Source organism: Anser brachyrhynchus (assembly GCF_964034855.1).
Source record: "Anser brachyrhynchus genome assembly, chromosome: 2".
NCBI classification, from domain to species: Eukaryota; Metazoa; Chordata; class Aves; order Anseriformes; family Anatidae; genus Anser; species Anser brachyrhynchus.
In genome coordinates this window covers 2,089,383-2,097,130 of record NC_137695.1, presented here as the reverse complement: position 1 = coordinate 2,097,130, position 7,748 = coordinate 2,089,383, and positions in this window count along the sequence as shown.

Genomic DNA, 7,748 nt, shown 5'->3' with positions numbered 1-7,748 from the left:
TTGGATCAGGCCTACTAGATCAAAGATAATGGGGAAAAGAGCCAAAGACAGATTTAGAAATAAAATCAGCTAGCCATAGCTACATTCTCAATTAAATTGCTACAGGCCAACAGCTGCTCTTTAGGGAGTTCCTAAACTCTAACACATGCCCCTATATTGCAGTAGTAAAACCAAGGAATAATGTTGCTCAACAATAGCTTTCCTGTGTGCATTGAAATGGCCCAATATACTGTCATGCTTGAATTTTGTGGTTTAAGGGTAGATATATAACTGTGAGGCTTTTTCTTTCTTTTTTATTTATTTATTTTTTATTTTTATTTTTATTTTTCTGGTCTACCAACTGTGACATCAAAGTAAAGGAAAATATTTTCTGAAAAACCCAAATGAACAAGCCACAAGAAAACCATATGACATTTCCCCTCATCCTCCTCACTGTCTTACTCCTTCAGGTGTGAAATCAAAAACACACATTTTCTCCCACAAATGCACTCCTCTACATATGTCAGTACCACACACCTTAAGCCAGAGCTGATGGAAGAGGCTGAGACGACAGCAATGACATCTTTTGGAAGGATCTACCCATACTGAGTCTTGAGTGCCCCATCCATTCCAAACGGGAGGGAGCCACAGCAAAGGAAGATCAAGTGAGGGAAAGCCAACTGAAGGGGTTCATCAGAGCTCAGAAGATATCATTTAAGTCTTCTGTGGTAAGAGCACAAAGACCGAGTGTGCTCAGGACCCTACTGTGTTACAGGTCTTACCTCAGGAGCTCTCTAAACCTCAAGCTCAAAACAGGGTCAGCTATGAGATCAGGCCAGGCTATTTTGTCCAGTTTGATTTTGAAAAACACAAAAGATGGAGACTGTACAACCTTCCTAGAGCAACCCATTCTACTGTTTGACTAATGGTTTATATATATATATATATATATATTCCTCCTCGGAGCCAGTCTGAAGTACCATAGTTTCACTTTCTGCTTGTTATCTGTTGTCCTCCCACCTTCATCATTCTGCAAAGCCGGATTCCGTACTCTTGGTCAACTCCTCACAGGTACTGGCAGGCTGCTGGCAGGTCCCCACAAAGCCTTGTCTTCTCCAGACCACAGAAACGTAGATCCCTGAGCCTCTCCTCACTTCCCTGACCATCTTGGTGACCCTCTTGCTGAGCTTTCTCCAGCCTATATCTTTGCTGTAACTGGGCCCCAAAACTGGCATAGGTATTGTAGATGTAGTCTACATTTTCACCTGAAACAACAGGCAAACAAAGCTGCTTCTTTTCACTGAGTTGATACATGTCTTCCACCCTTTCAAGATTTACTTGACCTAACTTTAGATGCCTGAGATACAAATGTCTAGTTACAAAGCTTTCCTTCACTTATTTTTCTCTGTTACCAGTCCCTACCTTCCAGCCTCCTCTCAGATGATTTGTCTGGACTGTTTCTCAGTATCTCAGGATAAGATGATTCAGATTAAAGCAGATTGTTTTTAGCTGTCTAAACCCCACTCATGTATCCCATATCAATAAACATTTAGGAAGAAGGAGAGGCCATTCACTGCTGCAATAAATGTTCTAGCCTCCACTAGAGGTTACGATACTGTCTACAGATAATGCTATCCTGCAATCCTATGGCAAACTGAAAAGTCTGGAGACTTGCAGAAAAATATACTCACATGCCAACACCGTGCAACTGTGAATGGGCTCTCAAATATGCATTCAGATTCATGCCTGACACACTCTTTCCCTTCCACAATTTCCCACTCAACGCCTTCTGTAGGAAGCAGCTAAGTTCAATGAATAAAGAGGTGAACTCCCCCAGAGCAGAATACAGTACGTTTGAACTCTCCTTTATGAAAGAGTTGGTTATTTCATTTAGAGTGAAATAATGGAGGATTTGTACATCTCCCAGTCTCTCACATCTCTGAATGGCTTTCTTCCTATTGACATATTTGCCTTTTTCCAGATCGTAAAGAATATATATATTAATATTAGTGCAGATCTATATGTGTGTGTGTCTAAAACAATGTTAAGCTTCAGTTAGTGTTTAAAAAAAAAAAAAATCAGAATAAAATAGGAGAGTTATTCCTGGAGAGAAGCCAAAAAAGACTGAGAAAATTATGGCATGCTCAGACACAGAGGTTTTTCAGAGGTCAAGTAGGTGAGCACTGGGTGGCCAAAGGCTGTGGAAATGTCTCAGCAGTTATGAGAGATCCAGCAAACCAGTTCAGCAATTTACACACAACCACGTTGCTCTGCCTTGCTTGAGAGAAGAGGTGACAATGTGGTGCAGAGGCAGTGGGATAGAGTTTCATTCCCCATGCTGCCCACATCATCCCAAGTCCCACCAGGGATGTGGCCCAGTGGGCAAAACCACCAAAAATTAGGCAGAAAGCAACCTAAGAGGTCAGCATGAGCTAGCTGTAAATGGCTTCTTCTGGCTGCTACCCATGGCTTTCTGCAGCGGAGATCTACACCAGCTGCCAAACCCACCTGGCTTTGGGGGGATAAACATGCCCACATTAAGCTCTTAAATAGCAGCAGATGGTGAATGGAGCCGTAAGGTCTGCAGTGTCAAAAGTACAGCCGAGTTAGGCTCTTTTCTCCCTCTTTATAGTCAGCAGAGATGAATGGGTATTTTAGGGAATAATTCATTTGAACTACCTTCAGCACAACCTTTAGGATAGGAAGACTCCCGCTCCAGTTTATTAACTGTATTGGGCACCTCTATGACAACAATAAAAAGAATTCAAGGTACCTAGCGCAGGTGGAGATGTTGACTCGTAGTCACGTAAATCCTATAGCAAATATTGCATGACAGCTATTACGTACAGCTGTCCTACAGGATTCTGTCCAAGGACATTTGTTCTGTGCTTTGCCATCCTCTATCAGACCTGACAAAGGAAATCTGCAGAGCATTAAAGGATATTATTCTCAGAAATTGCCACATTTGTGTGAGGGGAGATTCATTGCCGCATGTGTAGCAGGCAGAGCGGTACTTCAGCAATTTCTCATTACATCCCTGTTGTTCAGCCAATTGTTTGCAAGGTGCCTATTACAATCCCTGTCTGTATCTTTCATTGTACTGCAGCAGATAATCAGAAATCACTGAAAAATTATCAATCCCCTAAATCAACCTGCAACTACTGGAGCTCAGAGAGGTGGGGAAGAACATGGCAAAGGAACACAGGAATATAAATTGGCTTTTCCTCAGACCTCCGTCAATATGTGCCCTTCATGAAAACCAGTAAGAAATCACCAGTTTCAGTGCTACTAATTTGTAACTGGAACTAAGGCAATAAATGCATATATTTGGATTTTTATGTATATCAGTTAGATGAAGCCTTTGGAACGCTTCATGGGTAGTAAAGGACTCATGGCATCTGATTACTGATCACAGTCCAGATAAACACTCTTACAAATATTGTGCTTGTCCCACACAATTTTCCTCCTTTCCTTTCCTTTCCTTTCCTTTCCTTTCCTTTCCTTTCCTTTCCTTTCCTTTCCTTTCCTTTCCTTTCCTTTCCTTTCCTTTCCTTTCCTTTCCTTTCCTTTCCTTTCCTTTCCTTTCCTTTCCTTTCCTTTCCTTTCCTTTCCTTTCCTTTCCTTTCCTTTCCTTTCCTTTCCTTTCCTTTCCTTTCCTTTCCTTTCCTTTCCTTTCCTTTCCTTTCCTTTCCTTTCCTTTCCTTTCCTTTCCTTTCCTTTCCTTTCCTTCTTCCTTTCCTTTCCTTTCCTTTCCTTTCCTTTCCTTTCCTTTCCTTTCCTTTCCTTTCCTTTCCTTTCCTTTCCTTTCCTTTCCTTTCCTTTCCTTTCCTTTCCTTTCCTTTCCTTCCTTTCCTTTCCTTTCCTTTCCTTTCCTTTCCTTTCCTTTCCTTTCCTTTCCTTTCCTTTCCTTTCCTTTCCTTTCCTTCCTTTCCTTTCCTTTCATCCTTCCCTTCCCTTCCCTTCCCTTCCCTTCCCTTCCCTTCCCTTCCCTTCCCTTCCCTTCCCTTCCCTTCCCTTCCCTTCCCTTCCTTCCCTTCCCTTCCCTTCCCTTCCCTTCCCTTCCCTTCCTTCCCTTCCCTTCCCTTCCTTCCCTTCCCCTTCCCTCCCCTCCCCTCCCCTCCCTCCCCTCCCCTCCCCTCCCTCCCCTCCCCTCCCCTCCCCTCCCCTCCCCTCCCCTCCCTCCCCTCCCCTCTCCTCTCCTCTCCTCTCCTCTCCTCTCCTCTCCTCTCCTCTCCTCTCCTCTCCTCTCCTCTCCTCTCCTCTCCTCTCCTCTCCTCTCCTCTCCTCTCCTCTCCTCTCCTCTCCTCTCCTCTCCTCTCCTCTCCTCTCCTCTCCTCTCCTCTCTTTTCCTTTATCCCCTGGAGAGGTTTTTGAGAGCTCATGCTCTGAGGAAGGGAAGGAGGGAGAGCAATGAACTGCCTTTTGTTTATGCAACCTCCAGGCAGGCTGGGGACAAGATGAGCATCTTGACCTCTCTGAAACAAACCCAGCCAAAATGGAGCCAGCAAACGTTTAACAGTAGCACTGGGAGGGGGTGGTGAAGCATTTTTGGGTGTCTTTAGGATCTGTTGTCTTTGGCTATGCTGTCCTGTCTCTAGACACTTCCTGTCTCTCTGAGGTTTTGTTAGTTTATAGAGTATCTGTGTCTGACTTGAGGTTCACACTTCCTTCCCACCCGGGAAATAGGTTCTTGCGATAGTCAGCAAAAGAGAATAGAATGGAGAAAAAGACTCTGATGCTCCCTGGCCTACCAACCCACCTCCCTGGGAAGCCTGCAGAGCACTTTTTCCCCAGAGCAGTTTCTGGAGCTGATGTGCCCTTACAGATTACAGACAAGTTATTTCCATTGGTTTGTTGTGAAGTTTTCCCACCCTAAACATGCAGACTTCCCTGGGATCCAGCTGCCTCCCAGATGGCACAAACCAACTGTGTGAAATAGGAAAATAAGCCATGCGATATGGAGTTCAGGCTTTGCTGACCACCGTGGCTGGGCTGAATGCCCTGTATAACCTGTTCTGCCATGCTACGTTTCAGAAATCACATCTTGCTCAGGAGGTTCCTTGGGAACCATAAGTCTATGTTAGGCTTATGTTATCATATAAGCCTATAAGCCATATAGGCTATGTTATCATATAAGCCTATAAACCACCTCTCACCAACAAGGAAGATAGCAGACTAACGAGGTGCATGCACATGTGCCATACACATGGTTTTGTACCCTGTAAACATGCTTGTCCTCCTCATTAACAGGCTCTCAGTCCTGCCTGTATAACTGCAAAGGGAGACACAGACCTCTCTACCGAGAAATAGACAAAAAAGAACAGTGAAACCTGTCACATCCCCATCCCTTCCAAAACAGATTTTCACCCATAGACGGGAGCCAGACCCAGACACAGGCACACTGATGCAGACACGTGCAGAACTGGTTGCAAAACTACATGTGGCCATATACATGTGAGCACCTAGTCCCAGTGAGCACAAGATGGGTGTGTCCCCATAATGGGTGTTTCTACTTCACCTCATATGTTGACAACAGCTAAAAAGCAGTTCTCTAGAAAAATGAAGGATATTTTTATTGAAGAGCAATTTTTTGATGCTAGTCTGCAAGCTGTAATTAACAACTGATGTCCTAAAACAGACCAAAGGGGAACTCATTCCTTATTCAGCCATCACAGGGTAGCAGGCAGTAAATGAAGCCAGCTAGTGAAGTCCTCAGTAAATTAACGTGGGGAAGGTCTACCACACGGTGACAGGATACCTGACACCATCCCTCCCCTCTTCCCTACTTTGGGATGGGAGAAATACCATCTCCTGTTCCTTGTGACATTATTTCTGGAAACAAAGCATCCTCCAATTTGGATTCCACATTTTATCCTGCACCTTCTCCCTGCAGGACTCATGAGCAGGAGCAGCTCATTATGCCCCTGGGGTGATTCTAGTCAAAGCTGCTCTACAAAACCATGCGTCTCAAATTATTCTGGTGCATCCCCGTAAATTGTGGCTGTTTTCTAAAGCTGAGAGAACTTTATTTAGCTTTCTAGATGGCTTCTCTATTTTAGGGGCTGTCTGGGAGCAGCGTGAAATTGCCACACAGCCTGGGACACATGCTTTGCCACCCACAAATCGATATGCCCTGAACCAAGTCTAACCTTGCAACTTCTTAAGACAGTGCTTTTGACTTATACTAGAAATATAAAGCAGTCCCCTGTGGCACATATTTTCAGTCCTCTTCTGCATTTTTACATTTCAAAGCTTTGTTTCTATGGCAAACTGGGCATTGGAGCAGAATTTGGCATTTCTATGTTATGTTCATATTATTCATTCATCTGATTGCTAATTTATTATTTTTTTTTCAGTGCTTGTTTACAAAAACCCAGGGTCTGGACAGTAGTTTAGCAGTCATTATTTCTTAAAACTTTACCTAGACTCCAGCTTTGACCTTGGAAAGCATCATTTCAATGCACACACACACACACACCCTGCTTTAAATAGCAGCAATTTGAAATTGGCTCATGTGTGGTGTGTCAGCACCTTATCACACGTGCTCCCTGGCTCCTAAACTCATTTATCATAAGCACTGTATTGTTAGCTGTGGAGAAAAGGTCTCTTTAGTAGAAACAGCCTGTCCCTTTAGGATGAGGAAAACCAATGTGGTCTCAGGTGTCCTACGACAGCATCCTTCCAAGCTCTGCAGGCCTGAGCCAATTTATTCCCTTCCCCCCAAAACTCCCCCTCAGCTGGTGAAGCTGGGCCATGAGTTTATAATGTAGGTGTCACACTAGCCTCAGCATTTATTAATGCTGGTGTTGCCTGAAGCACTGAAGGCTGTAGTGCTGCAGAGGTATCCTTACACACACATCACTGCTTGCCCCTGCACTTACCACCATCTCCATTGGCACCGCTATGAATAAGCACCTGTTATTTGCATTATGAAAAATAGCTAAAATCACCCGGACATGATGCCAGACACATCATCCCCTCCATGCACACGGCCAAAAAGCTTGATGTGTCCTAAATTCACTAGCTTGATACTTAATCTAGATTTCATTCAAGTCTGAAACACTGCATCACTCAGTCGAGGCAGGCTTTGAGCAGGCATCTTCATCTCTGTGCACAGACCATACCAATAAATGAGAAGCAGTTTTGCCTGTATAATGATCCTCACAGCTTCTGCTGGCAGAGCTGCACCAGACAATGCTCACACTTATTCATGCTACTAAAAAGCATATATAAAGGGAGAAAAGTGAAGTATAAACAGTTTATTGTATCATCTCTGGGTTTGAAGCAGTTCCCTTTAGCTCCATGGTCATGCTCATTCAGGAGGCTAAAATTCTCCAGTATTTCACCTGCACCAAGTGTGAAAACCTTTAAGCATGAAATGCCTCTAAACAAGGACTTTGAGCATGTGTTTGAAGACCACGAAGTTTCTAGCCTTTTGTGCAACGTTTCTTGGGGTGATAAAATGCTTGCACAGCCAAAGCCCCCACACTTTGCTGCTGTGTGGGACGTGACAATGTGAGTCCTATGTGAGTCCTCTGAGTCCTGTGTTCCTAGTGTGAACACAGGAGAGGTGCAAAATGCCAGAAAGCAAAACACCAATTTATGAGGGGGTTTGACAATGTTTCTCACACTAGAATTCATCCACGTTCTCCAAATCAGAAGTGGGAATTTAAGCTGCCACTTATTAACGATTTGGACCCAGAAAGACGTGAAAATTTGGGCTTTACCTTGAAGAATTTTCCTCAGTCATTTTTCATACAGTTCCTGCA